The sequence below is a fragment of the Choloepus didactylus genome, chromosome 11, assembly GCF_015220235.1.
Source record: "Choloepus didactylus isolate mChoDid1 chromosome 11, mChoDid1.pri, whole genome shotgun sequence".
Taxonomy (NCBI): domain Eukaryota; kingdom Metazoa; phylum Chordata; class Mammalia; order Pilosa; family Megalonychidae; genus Choloepus; species Choloepus didactylus.
Window position 1 is genome coordinate 5322086 of NC_051317.1, and position 26492 is coordinate 5348577.

Genomic DNA, 26492 nt, shown 5'->3' on the forward strand with positions numbered 1-26492 from the left:
AATAATCTGCCCTGAGCAGAGTGAAAATGTTCTGTTCCTCCTACACTTATTTGTTGGGGGTAGAGTGGAGATTAAATTTGTGGAACACCAACTATATAAAGCCTGTTGCTTTTCATACATTATCAGTGAAGTTGGCAGTATCATTCTGATTTTATAGGTGCAAAACTGAGAAGATTAATAATTCCCCCAAAAATATGTTGCTAGCAACTGGTAAAGTTAGAATTCACATCCATATCTCCACATCCGTCTCACTACAAAGGTCATATATAGCCTGTGATTAGCCAAATAGTGCCCCCCCCACCCTATCCCCAAGATGTCTATGTCCGATTTCCTGGAACATGTGTGATCCAGGTTCCATATATGGGACAGGAGACTTTGCAGGTGTGATTAAATTAAGGATCTTGAGATTATCCCGGATTATCCAGATGGGCCCTATAATAACATAGATCCTTATAAAAGGGAGGCAGAGGGATTTGACTACAGAGGAGAAGCAGAGATTGGAATCACATAGCCAGGAGCTAAGGGACACTGACAGCATTTAGAAGTTGAAGAGGCAAGGAATGAGTCTCCTCTGGAGCCAACAGAAGGAATCAGCCTTTTGACAGCTTGATTTTGGCCCCACAAGACTCATTTCAGACCTTTTACCTCCAGAACTGTAAGAATAAATTTGTATTGTTTTAATCAACTGAGTCTGCGGTAATTTGTTACAGAAGCAACAGAAGACTCATACATACCCTAAGTGGCAATGCTTTCTTAGCCTATGTTTTGAGATAAGAGACAAAAGTCATCTCCGCAATTTTTACTTAAGAGCATACGGGTGTGGGGGTGGGAAATGGAGGCCAATAAGCAATTTCCTCACAAAGAAAGACCGAAAGAGAGGAAGACCTAATGAAACCTAATGATTTCTTGTTCTATGAAATTTGTGTCAACCTCTTAAAGCTGGTAGTGTAAACTGTTTAGCAAAATATGTCCTGACACATAACACTGCCCAAGGAATTGAGGAAAGAAATCAAAAAAGAATCTACGAGAAAAGAAACTTTCTACCCTTTTCAGATTTAGCTTATTAGAAATTAGAGAAATTATAACTCAAGAAAATGAAAAGAGGGCAGGATTACAAAACAAGACCTGGGTTTCCTTCTGAGACAATAATCCACCCAATTAAACAGTTACCAAATAGCTGACACATCCATGCCATGTTTACGTGGCTCTTGCCACCTTAGCATGGAGCTTTACTCCTCAGATCCAGGATAGTAGGAAGGGTACAATCTAAAGCAGCTGAAGAATAAAGAGACTGTCTCCCGTAAGACCACACACCAATGCAAACTGCTGCCATTTCCAGTACAGTCACTGCCATTTAATTTTTTTTCAAAATTAAAAATATTTAATGAGATGTTTACGTCACACCCATTTGGGGAAGCTAAGCTTTTATTTTAAGTATGAATAATACAGCTGCTTGGGTTTTAAAAATCCCCTCATTTCAATGTGAATACAGCACAGCTGCCTTGATGAGCGATCGCAGAAGAGCTGCGGTGTCATTGGTCCAAAGTTTGAACATGTAATGACGGTCTCATCACCGCTGGCTCTTTTTAAAAATAACACTAGTTAGCCAGCATTTCACTGGTCTGTGAAGGTGTCAGTCAACTACATCTCACTTATAAGCCGGGCAAAATCGTACATGGAGGGCATGTGAGAGATGTGAAGTGTTGAATATATATGTGGATATATTTCGTTCTTTTAAAAGCGCACTGGTCATCCATCCTCACATGGCTTTGTAAGAATCGGCTTAGTTAGCATCAGCTGCACAAGTTACTCTTGCATGATGCAAAGTTCCTATCATCTGACATTTTATTCTAAAAACTATTTTCAAAATGTCAGCATGTCTCCAGACTTCAACTCAGTGGTAAAGGCCTACTCAAAATCTGCTACTAGCAACCACTTCATGTTTTTTTTATTTCCCCCATGGTGAATATTCATATAGAAAAGTGTTCACTGTTAAGATATCAAAAGAAGTGAAAAAAAAGTCTTCCTTATAAATCCCGCAATATATGAGGCGCCAAATTCCAGGTCCTAAAAACATCATTCACAAAGGTAGACTCAAACTGAATGATAAAGAAGAAGAAATAATAAACAGGGTAAAATATAGCTATTTCAACAAATGATGGTAAGCATAGAAAACTCATTAATGATTCCCCACTAACGCTAACTGCGAATTCTGTGTAAAAGCAAACACAATTATAAAAATCCGTAAGTTGTGTTTCTGTTTGCGCCTTATTGCCATGCAAACTATTTTATAGCTATTGTCTCAATTATTCATATTCCTGGTCATATCTAAGCCTCATTGTGGTCATCAGTAAATAGGTTTGTTTCTATATCTTAAAACACAACAGGTCTGCAATAATTAGGATTATACTAATTCACAATTTGAGGCTCGTTGAGGATGATTAAAGTTTAAAATTGATAGCAAGCAGACTGATGTGTGATTGCTGACGCTTACAGGTAACATCCCCGAGAAAGAAAGCAGGTGTCTAGGCTTCCGTAAGTTACTTCACCCCTTCTCTAGAGAAAAATAAGGGCATTTAGGCCACTCAGATTTGCTAGCTTAAAAATATGGATAAAAGTTGAGAACTAGTCACCTAGAAAGCAGCAGGGTATTAACAAAGTAGAGCGAAAATCCTCAGGATGGTTGGTATCTTGGAAAGCTCAAATGTAGCAAAGGAAGACAAGTCGTTATCTTCACATAGCAAATAACGATGTAAAAAGGTCTCTGGGCAGTGACAGTTTGCTAAGCCAGGAAGCAGTGTTTCACCCGAAAAAAGGCCCACACAGGGTTAGAATGCAACCCCAAGACAGGCAACAGATGTTTCCAGCATAGAAAAAATCTGTATATAAACACATGTACCTATACACACAACATCCTCACAGAGTTTTCATATTTTAATACTGACTCTACTCATGGATTCCAGATGTGTTAGTATGTAAGGGATTGGAGGCTATGTTAATACTGCTTCATTTTCCCCCAGAATTTGCCACTTTCTGAAGATATTTTAACTACTTGTCACTGATAATGATTAAACACAAGTGACTACTCCTCATTAAAAACTTGGCACTAATACACAAATAATTATTGACACAATTAAGCTTTGACACTGTGCCTGTCAAATTTCTTTTGCCCTCACTGTGTACCAGTCCCACATTATTCTTTTTTAAAAAGAGAAAATTATCTGTTTTAATCAGAGCTAAACTCTCTCAAGTTTGTTCACAGTATACATACAAGGAAATGCTGAATTACTAAAAATAGACAGTGCTCTACCCAGTATATTATTAGCATTCATTAAGGGGAAATGAAAAGCAATCTTCAGACATTGAAGGACAGACATTCTTTAATGCAATAAAAAAAGAATAATTCAGCATGAGAATCCCAAAATAAGAGAAGTCTGTCATTGCCAATGACTACCAATGAAATGTGGTGATGGTTATTTAAGCAATCTATATGGCTATAAATGCATATAACCAAAAATTTTATCCACGGCCTGTTTAATTTCATTTTCCAACTTCTTAAAGTCAGCAGACTTAAATGTCTGCTAATATAGTCAGTACATAATTACCTTGGTCAGTATGAATACTCAACAAATGTACATGAATGATAGCCATTTTTCTTTCTAAACTAAAAAATGTTTTAAAAAAAATTAGCCCTACACAATCATTACCATTAAGAATGATAATGCCATCTACTGTTTTCCAAATATAGTTTAGGCCACATCTGCTACAAGAGAGCTTGATATATTATCATCGAAATGTTTGGATAATTAGCAATTAATTTCCATTGACTAACATACAATAAAAATAGAGCTGTATTTGCATGATGCAAGTCGCAGTGTGTGGTCCCCTTTCCTTCCTGATCACATTTCCACATGGGAAAAATCTGGTTGAAATAAATTCCAGAGGCAGTCTAAATGAACTGAAGGGAAAAATCTATGGACTGCATTAGGTACAAACGGAAGGGAGCATAATGCAAGCAAAGCAGATGTTCCAGTGAAAATGTGGGAGAGGGTGCTGCTGCCCCACTGTCTATAATTCCTCTGGTTTTAATGGCAGGAGAGAGGATAGAGCTTGCCTGTTAATTTTAAATGACTGTCTTTAGTCTTTATTAAGCCTAGCTGATAATAGTATTTTACAAAGAATTCCCATTGAGGAAGGATGGGAGTATACATATCTGTTTCCCATCTAGTATCACTCTGTGTCATCCAGTCATCATATTCCTAAAGAATCAGAAAGTACAGGCTGGGACAGTCATTTTGATTTACAATAATAACAGATCTGTTGCCATACATACAGCTCTCATACCCAATTCTGCATAAGATTCTATGAAATAGGTATTTGTTTTATTATAAGGTTACTAGAAATTTTCCAGATAAATTCAATTCAGCATTATCTAGCTCTCAGGAAAAAAATCTAAGATTTTATGACTATGAAATATTTAGTCTTAGGCTCTAAGAACATGGAAAATTAAAAGCTAAATAAGGGAACCACTGATGTGAGGGGCAAATATTAGCTGAGGAGTCAAGATGATTAACAAACTGTTAACTGGAATCTGATAGTACCTGGGGTAGTTTATGTCAAATGTCAAACTCAGCACTGGAATATTTGTGTTCAAATTAGAATTCTGCCACTTTTAGCTGAGTAACTTGAGGCAAGTCACTCAACCGCTCTCAAAATAAGTCCCATTACCTGCAGAAAAGAAAGAGTAAAACCTTTTTCAAGGTGAGTTGGAATTCAATGCAAAAATATATGTTAAAGTGACTAAAGCCCCCCTCCCACCCCAATCAATAATAACGAATAGTTAACCGCTGCAAAAGCAGGTAACAGCACATTTGAGGTTTTTACTACTCTGTTTTATGCTCTTTGGTCTTACTTATATTTCCCAAGCCCTAAATTTTTTCTTTTCCGTATTCATAGGTCCTATATTTATGTTCATTTTGTCAGTTGCATTAACATTTTTTGTGGATTAAGAATAAAGTATGCATATATAGAGTACATAGAGCATTGAGATAAATTTTCTTTATGAGAAAACAATACAGAACTGCTGGTCAGTGACTGACTTTGTTCAAGGAAAAGTGATATTAGTATTAAAAAAATATGTGTCAGAATGCTTCTAAAAGTTTATATAACCATGATCATTACAGGTAAACAAGAAAAGGAATATGTCCAGAAGTCTTTGAATTGTTTGAAGTTCAGAGTATTATGCTCTAACTTTTTTGACATTTAAACACCCAACATGTGGCTCTATGCAGTCACACAATGTGATGCTATACAGATCATGAGAAACAGATGTTTACACAAAACATATGCGATAAACCCTTTTTCCAAAGCAACTACCACATAGAAAAATTATCCATTTTAATTCTCACTGCCTTCCCCTATATGTCAATGGGAAAAATGATGACATTGAAGCGGTTAAAGGCAGACTGCAGAAAGGAGAAAGGACAAAGGGAAATGAAATGTGCAAAATAGGTCACTGAAATGTGCCACCTAAATACAGCCCTTGGGCACCTGTGCCTGTGACGTGGCCTATGCCCTAACCTTTACTCACCTGATAGTGCTTTACTGCTATAGTCACAATGGCCAAGAATGTAGCACCTTGGTCTTTTCATTGACTGGGTCTTGCCAGACTACCATCATACTACTTCCCTCAGAGAGTAGAGCAAGAAAGGAGTGATAATAATCAAATCTTATATCAGTATATAAATTAACAGCTCACAGTATTCAAAACAAATCACATATAATATTTCAATATCTTATCCGACCTTCCCAGCAGTCATTTAAGATCAGTGGAATAGTTATCATTATACCCATTTTATGGATGAGAAAACTGAGGCTCAATAAAGTGCAATGACTAGTCCAAGATCAGAGTCAGTAAGTGGCAGGCACTAGTCTACCATTATTTCAAGGTTCTTGCAACCAAACCATATTTCCTTTTATATTCTTAAGGGTCAAGTCATTGAATTCCCTGTTCATCATTCCAGTCTTGGGTTGCTCCTGGGCTTCCTTGAAAAAACTGTTCAGAGCCCATTTAAAAATAAGCATCTCAGTTTTCTTCATTACATTTTAAGTGCTATACTTTTCTCTTTTACCTATAGCTAGATGCTCCTTTGATGCTTTTTTCAGGTAAATACCTGTTTGATTCTTTTCTAAATTTTCAAAAAGAAACATTAGAGATCTGAACTGACTGTAATGAGGCAGACACTTCTGCTGTTTCCATATGTCTAACTTTCAAGCAACATTGGCTAATTCACTTCATAATCTTACTCTTTAACTATTATGCCAGAATTGATAATACAAATATTTTAAGCCAATAATACAGATATATTTTTATTTCCTTGATTCTTACCCTTAGAAAATGAATTTGATGAATTTTCTGGTCAGTATGCTATGCCATCAAGAAAGCAATGGCATCAAATTTTGAAATGTGAAAATGGCTGATTGGTCCTTAATGAAAGACTCTAATTTATACCAGTTTCTTTGAAAACACATGACTAGTTTTTGTTAATAGCCTAAATGATCACAGTTCCTCCAGTTAAAGTTAACAAGCCAGTTGCCTGTACTGCTCACATCAAGAAACACATATATATTACTAACAACTATAAATCTGGGCTCGGAAAGGAAAAGTGATGGATTTAATATGAGCTGCAATTCCTCCTTATTCCTCTTACCATTGATATGTTCTCAGCTAGATAAAGGTCATTACTACAGTAATGCAGAGAACTCATGTCTTGAGTCAACTCTCAAACCATACCCGGTCAGGAAGGAAACATCTCAGGCACGTGGGAAAATACCTGAAATTAGAACCTGCACATGTTTTATTTCTTGACCGGTGTTCCCCAAGTGTGGTACATGAGAGCTAGAGAAAGGGTCATGTCATTTTCCCCCATATTTATATTCATGAATTTACCTTTTATTTGTGGCAAATGATAATGGTCTCTACTTACAGTGCTGTATTAAATTTAATTTAAATGTATTTTAAGCAAAAAAAAAAAAAAAAGAAAGAAAGAAAGAAAAAATGAACCCAGTTTTAGAGCAACATAATAGTAAGTAATGTTGAGGGGGGAGGGGGGAAGACCTAGCTTAGTTAATACAAAGAAGATAGAAGAGATCAGAGAATTTAGAGGAATGTATAAAATATACAAAACCCTAGAGAGAAGGGACAATATAAGAAGAAACTTCTGGCCACCATGAGAGTGGGGTGGCTCAAGGACTCAGTGGCAATTTGATCAACTAGAATAGAGGACCCTCTGAGGCTTTGCCGAGAATAGCCACTCTTGGTCATCTTAGTAGCAGGGCCCCTTCCCCAATCTTATGATGGGACATAGAGAAAAAGCAACATGAAAATGAAGAGGAAACAGAGGTGGGGAAACATGTAGCCTAATTAACTCCACCCCAAAGGAAGATCTGAGAGAAATTTGGAAGGGTATAATGTGTCGAGGGATTTGGCAGGGTTATGAGACATTATATACATTGTGTATGCCTGTTATTTCTTCCAATGGCTTATTCACAGCCAGGACGATGAACCAACCTAATGGGATGATCATTATATCCAATCCACTCTATTAGCATCAATGCATGGAGAGATTTTGAACTGAGAGAGGAGGGACTCACCATCCTGAGGTTCCACGTTGGGTACTGGAGCAATAGTAGCAAATTTGTTGATTGTTGTCACTGTTATAGCTCAGACCAAAACAAGGAGGGTTTGAGACTAGAACCACAAATCAAAAAATAATAGCCCTGTGGGTGTGCAGATACAAGGAAAGATTTAAGGTACATAAATGACCAAATGCTGAAAATACTGGGCTAATGCCAAGCTCTTTAAATATAAAATAAATGTAATAAATGTATTTAAAAGATAAGCACCATCTCTCATTTAAACATAGGGCTTAGAAGTTGTCTGTATTTGTATCATATTAATGGGTGGGGTGGAATATGGAGTATCCTGTGTTACCTATCCCGTTAAGAAAGGAAAACCCTTGTGTTCTAATGTACTACCATAAATAAAGCCTGCTTCTTACCTTTCTCTCTATACTATTCTCAATGAACCAGGATAAATTACCAAGTTCACTATATGCTTCTATGAGAATTATCAAAACACATGTTGTTTATTTCTTCATCTTTTAAGAACCAAGGATATAGGGATTAAACAAAAGAAAAAAGAAGAAAAGGACTTGGATAACTGAGTCAAGAACAAAATTTTCTATTTATTGGCAAATACTTGCTCTCGGTAGACCCATAATACCATCCCAAATTTAAAGAATTCTGTTAATAGCATGAAACTATTTACTGGTTCAATTCACTTAAAGGCGAAGTGTAGTACTTAAATTAGTTGATGAAATAAAATTGCAGAGTGTTCCTGTTTTGAAAGTGCTGGCAAAAACAGGATCGGTTATGACAGTCATAGAATGAGATTAATAAATAACAACAATAATAAAAACAGAGCTCTAAACCCCAAAATCCAATCTTGAAACAACTACAGGCAACTATTATGGGGCGCCTCCAAACGGTTTTAGCTAAATTCCCTCAGCACAGCTCTGATGACAATAATGTGCACTGTGCATGCAATTCACCGCACACATTTCAAAAAGTCCTCGGCTGTATTTTGTATTAATGGATAAGGCTATCAGCTTAATATACTATTGTTAACAGAATTGTTCACAAGTGTGAGGGTACAACAATGTTTCCTCTATGACTTCACATCCAGGAAAGAGGAAATTTTTTGTGGGGGTGTTTTAAAGTTTAGTACAAAGACATCTATGGCTTTTGAGTTACATTGTTACACTTACACTCTAGCTATGGAACTGCTAGGGGAAACATGTTCTGTGAGGGTACCAATTTCTTTAGCCACGATGATCATGGCTCTATCCAACCAAATTTGTGTTTGTCCAATATATCCATGGGAAAAACAGGTCAGAGAAAGTGGAATAATAATAAATCTCTAACTACTAAATAAAGGAAATATACAAAACCAACCAGGCCAGGCTCAATGTCTAATTCCACTGTGCAATGCCTTAGCCAACCCTACTCTTGCTGAATGGAAGCAACAGTTCACGACTGAGTTCTCATAATAATAAAACAGGAACTAGAATGTAACAAATGTATGTTGTAGAAATCTGCTAATAATGAATGCTATTAACAGTCATCTAGAGAACTTATTCACCTCCACTAATTTTTATCTTTTTTCTTTTCAATGTTTTATTGGATTTTATACACATGCAAAAAAATAAAATTTCATTTATCTAAAGTGATGTCATCAAGATGATAGTGAGTGAAAAAAGCTGCACAATATCTGGCTATTAATGAGTCTCTGACTACACCAATTGCCAGTTTCTTTTTAAGGTTTCATGTTAAAATGTTTCTGCTGTTAAACCAATTATTTTTTTTTCCAAATCAATAACCATTTCTGCTCTTGACTTTCAAGTGTTCCAGCTTTGCTGTTATCGTTTATTTTGGAAACATGTTATTTAAAATAGCAAAGTTGTCACTGTATCTTGTTAAACGGCACTATTATGTTTGATCACCATTCTATGGATAAATATTCTGCAAACTACATTTCTGTGGAGAATCATGGACTTCTATCTCAGTGGTCTGTAGTGAGCACTCCTCAGTGGTTTTGGAAGCTCTGAAATGGATGTCATAATGAAATATTTCTGAAATAAAAAGGACCATTAGTTCAAATTTGGTTTTACCTTTTACTAGTTTTGTGGATAAGGAAAATTACTTAATTTCCAAGCCCTAATTTCTCTTTCTATAGAATGAGATAATAGCACATCTTCTATAGGAATGTTAGGGGATTCGATGAGACAATATAATATGTGGAGGTTATAGGGAAAATGTTAGATCTGTTAGGAGTGACAGGGATATCAAACTGAAGCCGTTAGCCAAATCTAGCAGAAAAGGGATTTTGATCAGCCAGCCAGTCTGTTTATTTGTTTGTTTGTTTTTCAATTTCAGTGCACTTAAAGAAGGCAAACCCTCTCAAGTTTTCCCCAACCCCCTGCATCCCCTGTAATTAACATCATGTATTTTCTAAGTGCCTGATATTTAAGTTTCAACTTCTGGCAGCAAGGCCAGCTTAACAGGATCAGCTTCTCTTCTATGCAGTAGTCAGATGTAATCAACCAGGTACATGTGAACGACCAGGGGAAGACAGTGAGCCTCTCCTCTCTGAAGAAAAACCCCACGGCAGACAGACCTCACCAGAGAACAACCTGACCGAGCTGGGCTGGGCTGGGCTGTAGGCATGGCTCCTGGGTTCATAAAAATAGACGAAGAAGGATACATGCTTCTGCCTCCTCCCCAGCATGGGCCTTCGCTCCTTCCTCCTCCTCTCGTTATCTTACCAGTCACTCTATGCCTTTAGCCTTTATTGTTTTGCTCTCATTCTCCCTCCCGCCCTCCTTCCCTATTTCCTGTCCATTGTTTATTTGACCAAGCCTCCGCCTCCCCCAGCCTATCTGACAACTTTGGGCCTCTGATTCCTTCTTCCTCTCTTCCTTGCTTTTCAGTCTGTTAACATGGCACTGTTCATGCTGGTGCTTTAATAAAGGATTTAATGTGACACTCTCTGTGTCCTAGGAGAAAAAGTTCCAGACTTTTTCCACTGAAGTCACCCTAGGCAGAGAGGAGTGAACATATGCCCCAAGGGGATCCGGGGGCTTAGCCCCAAGCAGCCCAGAGCAAGCCTGAAAGGGCTTTAAAGTATTATGTTTCACTTTAAAAATTCATGTGAATTTTATACTCTGTTCCAGAAATACATCCATATTTGTGTTTCTATTAAAATAATATTTTCCCTCAACTTGTTGAGTAAAATTGAAGCTCCTGGAAGATGTGTCATGTTAATCCTGTGATACTCTGTGCCTCTCATTACATCACGGGCTACTCGCCCTCCCCAGGGGTCTCATACCTAATGCAAGTCAGGGAGTTCTTCTCTACTCCTGCTATTTCCTCCCAAGTGAAGGGTGATCTAGTAGGATATCATGCCTGGTCCATCTTGAGGCCTCTCTCATTTCCTTCCAGGGTAAGAAGGGACTTAACCTGCTTGGTAAATTTGAAAGGAAAAACTGGTCATCCGTAGCCCAGTTTCTTTCTCTTTTTCCAGGAAGCGAGCTGCCCAAAGGATGCACAAATACTATTCTGTTCCTCTAGACTACAACATTTAAAAGGGCCTGTTCAAAACCTATCCACGACTGGTGGTTTGATGGGCTGAGCCCTCTACCACGGGACTTGCCCTTGGCAAGACTGTTGCTGCAAAGGAGAGGCTAGGCCTCCCTATAATTGTGCCTAAGAGCCTCCTCCCGAATGCCTCTTTGTTGCTCAGATGTGGCCCTCTCTCTCTAGCTAAGCCAACTTGGCAGGTGAAATCACTGCCCTCCTCCCTACATGGGATCTGACTCCCAGGGGAGTGAATCTTCCTGGCAACATGGAATATGACTCCCAGGGAGGAATGTAGACCCGGCATCGTGGGATGGAGAACATCTTCTTGACCTAAAGGGGGATGTGAAAGGAAATGAGATAAGTTTCAGTGGCTGAGAGAGTCCAAAAGGAGCCAAGAGGTCACTCTGGTGGGCACTCTTATGCACGACATAGACAACCCTTTTTAGGATCTAATGAATTGGAATAGCTAGCAGTAAATACCTGAAACTATCAAACTACAACCTAGAACCCATGAATCTTGAAGACGATTGTATAAAAATGTAGCTCATGAGGGGTGACAATGTGATTGGGAAAGCCATATGGACCGCACTTCCCTTTGTCCAGTGCGTGGATGAATGAGCAGAAAATGGGGACAAAAAAAAAAAAAGAAGAAAAGAAAAAAAGGTACCCACTGTTATTTTTTGCTTTAATTGTTCTTTTTCACTTTAATTTTTATTCTTATTATTTTGTGTGTGTGTGGTAATGAAAATGTTCAAAAATTAATTTTGGTAATGAACACATAACTATATAATGGTACTGTGAACTGAATGTATGCTTTGTATGACTGCATGGTATGTGAATATATCTCAATAAAAATGAATTTAAAAAAAAAAAAATCCATGGTGACAGAGGCCAGCAAGGGGAGGGAGCCTGGTGGGGTACTGGAAAAGTGCTAGATCTGCTGATCGTCATATACATGCATACTTATGTAAAATTCCATCATGCTGTAAAAGATTTGTGCACACTACTGTTTGTAAGGTAAACATCACCAAGAAGGCAGAAAAATAACAATAAACCATACCAAAATTAATTAAAATTAAAAAAAAAAATCAAAAGAAGGGAGCTTGCCTCCCCCCAAGGCATTCCCATGGTTTTCGATTCTGCCTCTGCCTAAGCAAGTTCATCTAATTCTAGCATCTTTCATTTTCCAATGTCAGCTTTATTAGTAAATGAGGGGATAGTCTGAACTCTTATATTCCTTCCCCTCTTTTCATTTCTCTATTGGTTCAGATCTCAGGCAGGGAAGAAAAATGCTATTGATTTGTGTTAGCTCTGGAGTGTCCAGGAACGGGGTCCCCTAAAGGAACATCTGGCTGGCCTCTGACCCTTCCCTATGGTATAAAGTGGGTGAGATGATGGCCAAAGAATCCAATGGCATTTTGAGACATAGTCCAAAGCAGACTCAAAAGCTCCATCAAAGGTGTAAGGACACTGACCCTCAATCAAGAGTCAACACTCAACATGTATTAGGTCCATCACCAAGTCCTATAGTCACGGAAATACTTATCTCAGGTTTCAGCACGTATTAGGTACTTCAATAAATGCCATTTCCTTAGCCTTGCATTCCCCGATTTGAGTTTCTGCCTCCCTAAGGAAAATAAGTAATTAATGCATTATATGGAAGTTACGTTTTCAAGAAGAAATAAAAATGTTTGTAGCATGGTAAGTGACCTTCCAGGTCTTCAACTCATCATGGAATGTTTTAACCTAACCATGATGAAATATTGCTAGATCAGGAACCATTTTGTTTTATGCCATGTTCACAGAATATATTTAAAAGGCATTGGGTGACGGCTACAAAAATAAATGTAGACATGGTCAGAGTTCAAGTTATACCTAATTACAGGCTGTCAGTTATCAACTGGGAAGTCTGAAATGCCACAGTTCACCAACACACACACTAACTTATTCCACAAGAAGATACACACACACACACACACATTTGCTAAAAAGCCCTGGAAACAACACAGAGGAAAAGAAACTGAAGATTGTTTCAAGTGACAAATCTACACAGGTGAGCAAATAAGAGAATGGAATCAGCATTAGGAATGTGTGGGTATACTACCTTAGTTTTTCAGGCTATCATGTCAAATACCACACAATGGGCTGGCTTCAACAATGGGAATTTATTGGCTTACAATTTTGAGTCCAGTAGATGTCCAAAATCAAGGCATCAACAAGGCAATGCTTTCTCCTCAAGGTCTGTAATATACTCATGTTGGCAGTTGGTTATCCTTGGGGCTCCACTGCTTGCATTCCCGCCTTGGGACAAATGGCAATGTCCTTTCCTCTGACTTCCACTTCCAGCTTCTCCCCAAGGCTTCCTCTCTCTATGTCTGAATTTATTCTGATTATAAAAGATTCCAGTAATTTGGACTGGGCCCAACCTCATTCAGTAGGGCCATGTCTTCAGTAAAATAATACCTTCAAGTGGTCCTATCCACAGTGGGTTCACACCCACAGGAATGCAGATTAAGATTAAGAACATTTCTGCATTGGTATACATAATTGAATCCACCACATATACCAAGGAGCTGGCAATCCAAACTTATTACAGATGTTCAAGAGGACTGAATTGATATAACTTGGACCATAATGGAGAGAGCCTATTTCTCAAGATAAACAGGATCTGAGCGTGAGGCCTCCTGGCTTACTTTGGTTGGGCTGGCAGGCTACAGACAGAGCTCCACAGTCTGGAAACTGAAACAAGAACTCCCAATGAATATGTAGGGTTTAAGAGTTTGGACATGGAAGCCATACTGCATAGGTTTCACATGTGACCTTTAGTGAATTACCTGACTTCTTGGTTCCTCGGTTTCTTCATCCATAAATTAAGATTCATAATAGTACTCATCTGTGCTGGTTTGAATCTGTTATATAGCCCATAAAAGACTATGTTCTTTTAATCCACTCTTGTTGGGGCAGACCAATTGTGGGTGGGATTTTTTGATTAGGTTGCTTCCATGAAAGAACATTCAGGGTGGGTCTTAATTAGGTTACTGGAGTCCTTAAGAGAGCTCAGGGAGAGAGAGAGAGAGCACTGAGCTGACACAGATTCAGACGCTTGGAGATGCAGACAGAAAGATGTTTGCAGATGCTGAACTAAGAAATGAAACCCAGAGTTTGCCCTGGAGAAGCTAAGTGAAAATCTAGAGACACTTCAAGAGAAAGCCACCGGAATTAGAAGCTAAAAGCAATGTAACCCAGGAGCAAAGGACCAGCAGATGCCAGCCATGAGCCTTCCCAGTTGACAGAGGTGTCCTGGATACCACCAGCCTTTCTTCAGTGAAGGTATCCTCTTGTTGATGCCTTAGTTTGGACACTTCTGTGGCCACAGAACTGTAAATCTGTAACCTAATAAATCCCATGTTTCTCACAGATCAGCACCACAAATATAGATAGGGGCTTGCATGATATACTTCTAAGGTATGACACTAGCACAGAGAGTTGACAACAGAGAGGTATATGGCAAAAATCTAAATATTGCATACTAGGGACTATAATTAATAGGAATACCATACTAGTACTACACAAATACTAGGGACAAATAATTAATGGCTGATAAGAGCTACGAGATGTTTGGAGTCATGAGAATTGTTTAAAATGGAGAGTGATGAGGATTGTACACATAAGTGATGATAACGTGAGTGAGATACGGATGGATTATTGTGGACGTAATATACGCTATGTGAACTTAGGAACCCCCTACTTTGTAAGTCAAGCCCTTGATCTTGAGGCTTACTCAGGTGAAACTTATGGTTGTGAAGAGGAGGCTAAGCCCACCTATAAGTATGCCTAGGAGTCATCTCCAGAGAACCTCTTTTGATGCTCAAATCTGGACTTTTTCTCTCTAAGCCTAACTCTGCAAATAAATTCATCACCTTCTCCACAACATGGGACAGGACCCCCCAGATGAATGAGTCTTCCTGGTGATGTGGGACTTGGATTTCAGGAATAAGCCTGACCCGGGCATCAAGGGATTGAGGATGCCTTTCTGACCAAGAGGGGGGAAAAAAAGCAACAAAATAAGGTTGAGTGGCTAAGAGAATTCAAACAGAATCAAGAGGCTGTCCTGGAGGTTACTCCTATGCAAGTTTCACCGAGATATGCCAAATGACCACAATATGATAAGCCCAAGTCAAAAGTAGTCCTGAAAACACTAAAGAATATCGAGATCCCTATCTGAGACTCTATAAAAGTTTCACTCACTAAGTTTATTCTTCAGAAACTTAAATTCTTCAAAGAATACCTATGCCAGCTAAGTCCCCAAACCCAGAGGCAATAACTTCAAGAATATTAACTAGATGTGTTCCCTTTCCTCATAAAGTTCCCACGCGTTTTTAGCATGAACAAGTTAGGGTGGTGACTGCCTGGACATCCTAGAAGATCGGGAAAGTGATTAAACTAGAGGAAGGGATAGCAAAAAACAAGATGGAATTTAACAAAGGATTATGAAAACTGAATCTTAATGTAATTTTCTTTTTCTTAGTTGCTAGGGTATAGCTAGAAGGAAAGAATCGAAATGGTGGAACTGTAACATATAACATCCTTTGCAATCTGTTCTATAGCTACTTGATAAATTGTAATTTCCAAAGCTATCATCTTTTTGCATATATGTTATATTTCACAATAAGGAAATAACTGAAACTACTGTACTATGACTCATAATAACTTACGAAATTTCCTATATAACTGCTTGTTAAATCATATTTTGAAAGATACTACCTTTTTGTATATATGTTATATTTCACAATATGGAAATAATTGAAACTGTGGAACTATATCCTATAATATTCTTTGAAATTTTCTGTCTAATTACATAAGTTGCACTTGAAAAGTTATCATTTCTATGTATATATGTCATATTCTAAATAAAAAATATGATTAAAACAAAGCCAAACCATTTCTAATCTTTTGCATTCCGGCAACTTTAGCAAACTGGAACACCATATCATTCTGTTATTCTGAGGATTAAAGGACTTAGTAAATGCTTAGTAAAAAGCACTGAGAACTAGACCTGGCATAGGTAAATACTACACGTGTTAGTTACGATTATTTTTCTCCTTCCAAACTGAGGTGCTTAGAAAATCTTTTCATTGGCAACACCACCTGCAGATTTACAGAAGCACACACACATTCATACACATACACACATAAATCTATATTTCTATTTCTATATAAAAATATAAAAATTGCTGTGTCATTCTTTACACAGTGTTGCTCTTTACACATTGACTTCAAATAACTAAATTGTTAGTTGTGCCAAAGCCATCTACTTAAGCTTATACAATCACATTCTTAAAAGACAAATACCTTTAGAACATGCAGTGATACACGTGGAACCTTACCTGCTAGAAAATTCTAAAATCCCAAAGCTTCCTTTCGTTTTCTAGATTTTAGCTAATTCTTAACCTCTATCTCTCCAACTACTACAGAGTTACATAACGTGGGTATCCCCCAACTACTTCAGTACGGTTCTCATGTTTTATGAACTCCAGCCACATTAAAACTTGCAATGGATTACTTCCTTGGTGAGAAATACTAGATGGCATATAATCAAAGTTTTCTTTGGGTGTGGTCAGCTTTCCCTATCCAACTATTTTGTAAACTCATTGGGGGTAAGAAATAAAATCACATAAGTCTTCCATATACAACACAGTCTGACAGGTTAAGCACTGTCAGATTAATAGCACTACCTTATAAAACTCTATTTCCTTCTACTTTCTACATTTCAAGCACCATGCCAAGTGTTGTTACATGCATCATCTCATTTAATACTTAAAAGAATTTATTATTCCCATTTTACAGATAAGGAAACCAAGGTTTAGAACATTGAAGCCAAGATCCTTGGAGAAGCTAGAATTCAAACACACACCACTTTCAGAGCCTGAGGTTCAATACTCAAAGTTGGTCAATTTATAAATGATCTCCTACCACCATACCTCTTTCAGTCTGCCCCTCCAATACACCCTTAAGTCATCTCACATGACATCTCTTGCTTGGGCTATGGTGGTTGCTTTCTAAGTGTGCTGTCTCTCAAATGACCTAGAGAGTAGGTGGAAACTGAAATTCTGAGAGATATTTCGGAAAGGGTCCCCAGGAAGGGAAAGCAGGGATACGAGCAGTATATTCAGGTAGTCCCAGCCTAGACAGAAGTTGATCTGGTCTCAAACATGCTTTCTTGGTATTCCTTCAATCCCACACACATTTCCCTAGGGTCTCCTGAATTCTAGCTACTTTACTAGGTTCTGGGGACACTGAGATCAATAAGGCATAGTTACAGTACTGAAAAGCTCACAAGCAAATGGAGGAGAAACAAAAACAAAGCAAAATAAAAATACCTTATGGCAAGGTACCTGGAGGAAGAGTGCCCATTTCAGAAAGTTAGGGAAGATTTTCATGACATAAAATATTAGCAGTGGGTCATGAAGAACAGACCAGAACTCACCATGAGAAGCAACAAATAATAGCACTTCTGAAGTGGAAAACTACACTTACAGAGATGGAGACAAACAAAGGTCATAGGGTGCATGTCTGGAGGTTCAATCATTCAGACAGAATTTATTTAGTAGCTAACATGTGCCAGGCAACACTTGTGATGCTAGCATTACAAAGACGAATGGGATATGGCCTCTGTACCGTCCAGGTGGGTAGAAAAACATGCAACATGCAATAGGGACAATTAAAAGGCAAGGTGCTGGAGGTGGGGAAAGATGGCGGATTGGTGACCTGTATGTCTTAGTTACTCCTCCAGGAAAGTAGGTAGAAAGCCAGGAACTGCGTGGACTGGACACCACAGAGCAATTTGACTTTGGGCATACTTCATACAACACTCATGAACAAGTCGAACTGCTGAGATCAGCGAAATCTGTAAGTTTTTGCAGTCAGGGGACCCGCGCCCCTCCCTGCCAGGCTCAGTCCCACGGGAGGAGGGGCCGTCAGCGCTGGGAAGGAGAAGGGAGAACTGCAGTGGCAGCTCTTATCGAAAACTCATTCTACTGATCCAAACTCCAACCATAGATAGACTGAGACCAGACACCAGAGAATCTGAGAGCAGCCAGCCCAGCAAAGAGGAGACAGGCATAGAAAAAAACAGCAAGAAAAACTCGAAAATAAAAGCAGAGCATTTTTGGAGTTCTGGTGAACATAGAAAGGGGAAGGGCAGAGCTCAGGCCCTGAGGATCATATGCAAATCCCTAAGAAAAACTGATCTCTCTGCCCCCTGGATCTTTCCTTAATGGCCCTAATTGCTTTGTCTCTTAGCATTTCAGTAACCCATTAGATCGGCCAGGACAGCTTTTTCTTCTTTTTTTTAATCTTTCTTTTTTTTTTTCTGTTTCTAAAACAATTACTCTAAGAAGCCCAATACAGAAAGCCTCAAAGACTTGCAATTTGGGCAGGTCAAGACAAGAGCAGAACTAAGAGAGCTCTGAAACAAAAGGCAATAATCCAGTGGCTGAGAAAATTCACTAAACACCACAACTTCACAAGAAAAGGGGGGTGTCCGCTCACAGCCATCATCCTGGTGGACAGGAAACACTCCTGCCCATTGCCAGCCCCATAGCCCAGAGCTGCCCCAGACTACCCAGTGTGATGGAAGTGCTTCAAATAACACACACACACCACAAAACTGGGCGTGGACATTAGCCTTCCCTGCACCCTCAGCTGGTTGTCCCAGAGTTGGGAAGGTGGAGAAGTGTGAATTAACAAAGCCCCATTCAGCCATCATTTCAGCAGACTGGGAGCCTCCCTACACAGCCCAGCAGCCCAGAACCACCCTGGGGGGACGGCACTCACCTGTGACATAGCACAGTCATCCCTCAACAGAGGACCAGGGGGTGTACAGCTTGGAAGACGGACCCACTCACAAGTCTCAGGAGCCATACGCCAATACCAAGGACTTGTGGGTCAGTGGCAGAGACAAACTGTGGCAGGACTGAACTGAAGGATCAGACTATTGCAGCAGCTTTAAAACTCCAGGAACACCAGGGAGATTTGATTGTTAGAGCCACCACCCCCTCCCTGACTGCCCAGACACACGCCCTATATACAGGGCGGGCAACACTAACTACACACACAAGCTTGGTACACCAATTGGACCCCACAAGACTCACTCCCACACTCACCACAAAGGCAAAGCAGGGGAGAACTGGCTTGGGGAGAACAGGTGGCTCGTGGATGCCACCGTGCTGGTTAGTTAGAGAAAGTTGACTCCACAAAGCGGTAGATCTGATAAATTAGAGATAAGGACTTCAATTGGTCTACAAATCCTAAAAGAACCCTATCAAGTTCAGCAAATGCCACGAGGCCAAAAACAACAGAAAATTATAAAGCATATGAAAAAAACAGACGATATGGATAACCCAAGCCCAAGCACCCAAATCAAAAGATCAGAAGACACCCAGTACCTAGACCAACTACTCAAAGAACTAAAGAAGAACAATGAGACCATAATACAGGATACAAAGGATATCAAGAAGACCTTAGAAGAGCATAAAGAAGACATTGCAAGAATAAATAAAAAAAATAGATGATCTTATGGAAATTAAAGAAACTGTTGACGAAATTAAAAAGATTCTGGATACTCATAGTACAAGACTAGAGGAAGCTGAACAATGAATCAGTGACCTGGAAGATGACAGAATGGAAAATGAAAGCACAAAAGAAAGAATGAGGAAAAAAATTGAAAAAATCAAAATGGATTTCAGGGATATGATAGATAATATAAAACGTCCTAATATAAGACTCATTGGTGTTCCAGAAGGGGAAGAAAAGGGTAAAGGTCTAGGAAGAGTACTCAAAGAAATTGTTGGGGAACACTTCCCAAATCTTCTAAGCACCATAAATACACAAATCATAAATGCCCAGTGAACTCCAAATAGAATAAATCCAAATAAGCCCACTCCGAGACATATTCTGATCACACTGTCAAACACAGAAGAGGAGGAGTAAGTTCTGAAAGCAGCAAGAGAAAAGCAATTCACCACATACAAAGGAAACAGCATAAGACTAAGTAGTGACTACTCAGCAGTCACCATGGAGGCAAGAAGGCAGTGGCACGATATATTTAAAATTCTGAATGAGAAAAATTTCCAACCAAGAATACTTTATCCAGCAAAGCTCTCCTTCAAATTTTAGGGAGAGCTTAAATTTTTCACAGACAAACAAATGCTGAGAGAATTTGCTAACAAGAGACCTACCCTACTGGAGATACTAAAGGGAGCCCTACAGACAGAGAAACAAAGAAAGGACAGAGAGACTTGGAGAAAGGTTCAGTACTAAAGAGATTCGGTATGGGTACATTAAAGGATATTAATAGAGAGAGGGGAAAAATATATATGACAAACAGAAACCAAAGTATAAGATGGCTGACTCAAGAAATGCCTTCACAGTTATAACGCTGAATGTAAATGGATTAAACTCCCCAGTTAAAAGACATAGATTCGCAGAATGGATTAAAAAAAATGAACCATCAATATGTTGTATACAAGAGACTCATCTTAGACACAGGGACACAAAGAAATTGAAAGTGAAAGGATGGAAAAAAATATTTCATGCCAGCTACAGCCAAAAGAAAGCAGGTGTAGCAATATTAATCTCAGATAAAATAGACTTTAAATGCAGGGATGTTTTGAGAGACAAAGAAGTCCACTACATACTAATAAGAGGGGCAGTTCAACAAGAAGAAATAACAATCATAAATGTCTATGCACCCAATCAAGGTGACACAGAACACATGAGAGAAACACTGGCAAAACTAAAGGAAGCAATGGATGTTTCCACAATAATTGTGGGAGACTTCAACACATCACTCTCTCCTATAGATAGATCAACCAGACAGAAGACCAATAAGGAAACTGAAAACCTAAACAATCTGATAAATGAATTAGATTTAACAGATATATATAGAACATTACATCCCAAATCAGCAGGATACACATACTTCTCTAGTGCTCACGGAACTTTCTCCAGAATAGGTCATATGCTGGGATATAAAACAAGCCTCAATAAATTTAAAAAGATTGAAATTATTCAAAGCACATTCTCTGACCACAATGGAATACAATTAGAAGTCAATAACCATCAGAGACTTAGAAAATTCACAAATACCTGGAGGTTAAACAACACACTCCTAAACAATCAGTGGGTTAAAGAAGAAATAGCAAGAGAAATTGCTAAATACATAGAGATGAATGAAAATGAGAACACAACATATCAAAACCTATGGGCTGCAGCAAAAGCAGTACTGAGGGGGAAATTTATAGCACTAAACGCATATATTAAAAAGGAAGAAAGAGCCAAAATCAAAGAACTAACGGATCAACTGAAGAAGCTAGAAAATAAACAGCAAACCAATCCTAAACCAAGTAGAAGAAAAGAAATAACAAGGATTAAAGCAGAAATAAGTGACATAGAGAACAAAAAAACAATAGAGGATAAATATCACCAAAAGTTGGTTCTTTGAGAAGATCAACAAGATTGACAAGCCCCTAGCTAGACTGACAAAATCAAAACAAGAGAAGACCCATATAAACAAAATAATGAATGAAAAAGGTGACATAACTGCAGATCCCGAAGAAATTAAAAAAATTAATAAGAGCATACTATGAACAACTGTATGGCAACAAACTGGATAATGTAGAGGAAATGGACAATTTCCTGGAAACATATGAAAAACCTAGACTAACCAGAGAAGAAATAGAAGACCTCAACCAACCTATCACAAGCAAAGAGATCCAATCAGTCATCAAAAGTCTTTCCACAAATAAATGCCCAGGGCCAGATGGCTTCACAGGGGAATTCTACCAAACTTTCTGGAAAGAACTGACACCAATCTTACTTAAACTCTTTCAAAACATTGAAGAAAATGGAACACTAACTAACTCATTTTATGAAGCTAACATCAATCTAATACCAAAACCAGGCAAAGATGCTACAAAAAAGGAAAACTACCAGGCAATCTCCCGAATGAATATAGATGCAAAAATCCTCAACAAAATACTTGCAAATCGAATCCAAAGACACATTTAAAAAATCATACACCATGACCAAGTGGGGTTCATTCCAGGCATGCAAGGATGGTTCAACATAAGAAAATCAATCAATGTATTACAACACATTAACAATTCGAAAGGGAAAAATCAAATGATCATCTCAATAGATGCTGAAAAAGCATTTGACAACATCCAACATCCGTTTTTGATAAAAACACTTCAAACGGTAGGAATTGAAGGAAACTTCCTCAATATGATAAAGACCATATATGAAAAACCCACAGCCAGCATAGTACTCAATGGTGAGAGACTGAAAGCCTTCCCTCTAAGATCAGGAACAAGACAAGGATGTCCGCTATCACCACTGTTATTCAACATTGTGCTGGAAGTGCTAGCCAGGGCAATCCGGCAAGACAAAGAAATAAAAGGCATCCAAATTGGAAAAGAAGAAGTAAAACTGTCATTGTTTGCAGACGATATGATCTTATATCCGGAAAACCGAGAAATTGATGATACAGCTACTAGAGCTAATAAACAAATTTAGCAAAGTAGTGGGATACAAGATTAATGCACATAAGTCAGTAATGTTTCTATATGCTAGAAATGAACAAACTGAAGAGACACTCAAGAAAAAGATACCACTTTCAATAGCAACTAAAAAAATGAAGAACCTAGGAATAAACTTAACCAAAGATGTAAAAGACCTATACAAAGAAAACTACATAACTCTACTAAAAGAAATAGAAGGGGACCTTAAAAGATGGAAAAATATTCCATGTTCATGGATAGGAAGGCTAAATGTCATTAAGATGTCAATTCTACCCAAACTCATGTAGAGATTCAATGCAATCTCAATCAAAATTCCAACAACCTACTTTGCAGACTTGGAAAAGCTAGTTATCAAATTTATTTGGAAAGGGAAGATGCCTCGAATTGCTAAAGACACTCTAAAAAAGAAAAACGAAGTGGGAGGACTTACACTCCCTGACTTTGAAGCGTATTATAAAGCCACAGTTGTCAAAACAGCATGGTACTGGCACAAAGATAGATATACAGATCAATGGAATCAAATTGAGAATTCAGAGATAGACCCCCAGATCTATGGCCGACTGATCTTTGATAAGGCCCCCAAAGTCACTGAACTGGTTCTTAATGGTCTTTTCAACAAATGGGGCTGGGAGAGTTGGATATCCATATCCAAAAGAATGAAAGAGGACACCTACCTCACACCCTACACAAAAATTAAACCAAAATGGACCAAAGATCTCAATATAAAAAAATGTACCATAAAACTCCTAGAAGATAATGTAGGAAAACATCTTCAAGACCTTGTATTAGGCGGACACTTCCTAGACTTTACACCCAAAGCACAAGCAACAAAAGAAAAAAATAGATAAATGGGAACTCCTCAAGCTTAGAAGTTTCTGCACCTCAAAGGAATTTCTCAAAAAGGTAAAGAGGCAGCCAACTCAATGGGAAAAAATTTTTGGAAACTATTTATCTGACAAAAGACTGGTATCTTGCATATATAAAGAAATCCTACAATTCAATGACGATAGTACAGACAGCCCAATTATAAAATGGGCAAAAGATATGAAAAGACAGTTCTCTGAAGAGGAAATACAAATGGCCAAGAAACACATGAAAAAATGTTCAGCTTCACTAGCTATTAGAGAGATGCAAATTAAGACCACAATGAGATACCATCTCACACCGATTAGACTGGCTGCCATTAAACAAACAGGAAACTACAAATGCTGGAGGGGATGTGGAGAAATTGGAACTCTTATTCATTGTTGGTGGGACTGTATAATGGTTCAGCCACTCTGGAAGTCAGTCTGGCAGTTCCTTAGAAAACTAGATATAGAGTTACCGTTCTACCCAGCCATTGCGCGTCTCAGTATATACCCGGAAGATTGGAAAGCAGTGACACGAACAGATATCTACACGCCAATGTTCATAGCAGCATTATTCACAATTGCCAAGAGATGGAAACAACCCAAATGTCCTTCAACAGATGAGTGGATAAATAAAATGAGGTATATACACACGATGGAATACTACACGGCAGTAAGAAGGAACGATCTCGTGAAACATATGACAACAGGGATGAACCTTGAAGACATAATGCTGAGCGAAATAAGCCAGGCACAAAAAGAGAAATATTATATGCTACCACTAATGTGAACTTTGAAAAATGTAAAACAAATGGTTTATAATGTAGAATGTAGGGGAACTAGCAATAGAGAGCAATTAAGGAAGGGGGAACAATAATCCAAGAAGAACAGATAAGCTATTTAACGTTCTGGGGAGGCCCAGGAATGACTATGGTCTGTTAATTTCTGATGGATATAGTAGGAACAAGTTCACAGAAATGTTGTTATATTAGGTAACTTTCTTGGGGTAAAGTAGGAACAGGTTGGAAGTAAAGCAGTTATCTTAGGTTAGTTGTCTTTTTCTTACTCCCTTGTTATGGTCTCTTTGAAATGTTCTTTTATTGTATTTTTTTTTTTCATACAGTGGATTTAAAAAAGAAAAAAAGTTAAAAAAAAGGGGTGGGGGAATATGTAGTGCCCCCTTGAGGAGCCTGTGGAGAATGCAGGGGTATTGGCCTACCCCATCTCGATGGTTGCTAACATGACCACAGACATAGGGGACTGGTGGTTTGATGGGTTGAGCCCTCTACCACAGGTTTTACCCTTGGGAAGCCGGTTGCTGTAAAGGAGAGACTAGGCCTCCCTGTATTTGTGCCTAAGAGCCTCCTCGGAATGCCTCTTTGTTGCTCAGATGTGGCCCTCTCTCTCTAGCTAAGCCAGCTTGAAAGGTGAAATCACTGCCCTCCCCGCTACGTGGGATCAGACACCCAGGGGAGTGAATCTCCCTGGCAACGTGGAATATGACTCTGGGGGAGGAATGTAGACCTGGCATTGTGGGACAGAGAACATCTTCTTGACCAAAAGGGGGATGTGAAAGGAAATGAAATAAGCTTCAGTGGCAGAGAGATTCCAAAAGGAGCCAAGAGGTCACTCTGGTGGGCACTCTTACGCACAATTTAGACAACCCTTTTTAGGTTCTAAAGAATTGGGGTAGCTGGTGGTGGATACCTGAAACTATCAAACTACAACCCAGAACCCATGAATCTCGAAGACAATTGTATAAAAATGTAGCTTATGAGGGGGGACAGTGGGATTGGGAAAGCCATAAGGACCACACTCCCCTTTGTCTAGTTTATGGATGGATGAGTAGAAAAATAGGGGAAGGAAACAAACAAACAAACAGACAGACAAACAAAGGTACCCAGTGTTCTTTTTTACTTTAATTGCTCTTTTTCACTTTAATTATTATTCTTGTTATTTTTGTGTGTGTGCTAATGAAGGTGTCAGGGATTGATTTAGGTGATGAATGTACAACTATGTAATGGTCCTGTGAACAATCGAATGTACGATTTATTTTGTATGACTGTGTGGTACGTGAATATATCTCAATAAAATGACGATTTAAAAAAAAAAAGGGCAAGGTGCTTAGTGCTACAGAAGGGAGTGGAATTAACGGTTATATAAAATCACAGGATAGTTGGTTCTGGCTGAAGCAAAGGCTTGGATGAGGTGCCGGGGAATAGGGCCTTGGTGTCGGAACGTTCCAGGTGAAAGAGGGGTGAGGGGTTTTACTTTTTTAGAAAGGAGAGGCTAGGCCAGCGGTTTTCAAAGTGTGATCCATGACCAACAGCATTGATATCTCCTGGGAACGTTTTAGAAATGTAAACTTTTGAGTCCCGCCCCCCACTCCTGCTGAATCAGAAACTTTAAGAGTGGGATACAGCAATCTGTGTTTTAACAAGTCCTCCAGGAGATCTTGATGCACACTCAAGTTTGAGACTTGCTGGCCCAAAGCATAAATTGAGTGGCAAGAGGAGGAAGAGAATTGGCAAAAAATAACCTTATATTGCAAACCAGAACCAATTCATGGTGGATTTTGTAAGCCATGCTAAGAAATATTATTTTTTATGTAATAATAGCTACTTTTTCTCCCTTTATTAAGCATGGTACCATGCCAAGCATTTTGCCTAGGTCATTTCATTCACTCCTCAAGAAGACTCCTTGTCATAGGCACTATGCTTTGCTCACTTAGAATATGAGGAATCCGAGGCACAGGAAGGCTCTGCAACTTGCCCCAGGTCACAGAAGTAGTACGTGGCCTATGCTGGATTTGAATTCTTCATCACACCCTGGAATCTTCCGTATTAACCACTTTGCTCAAGTG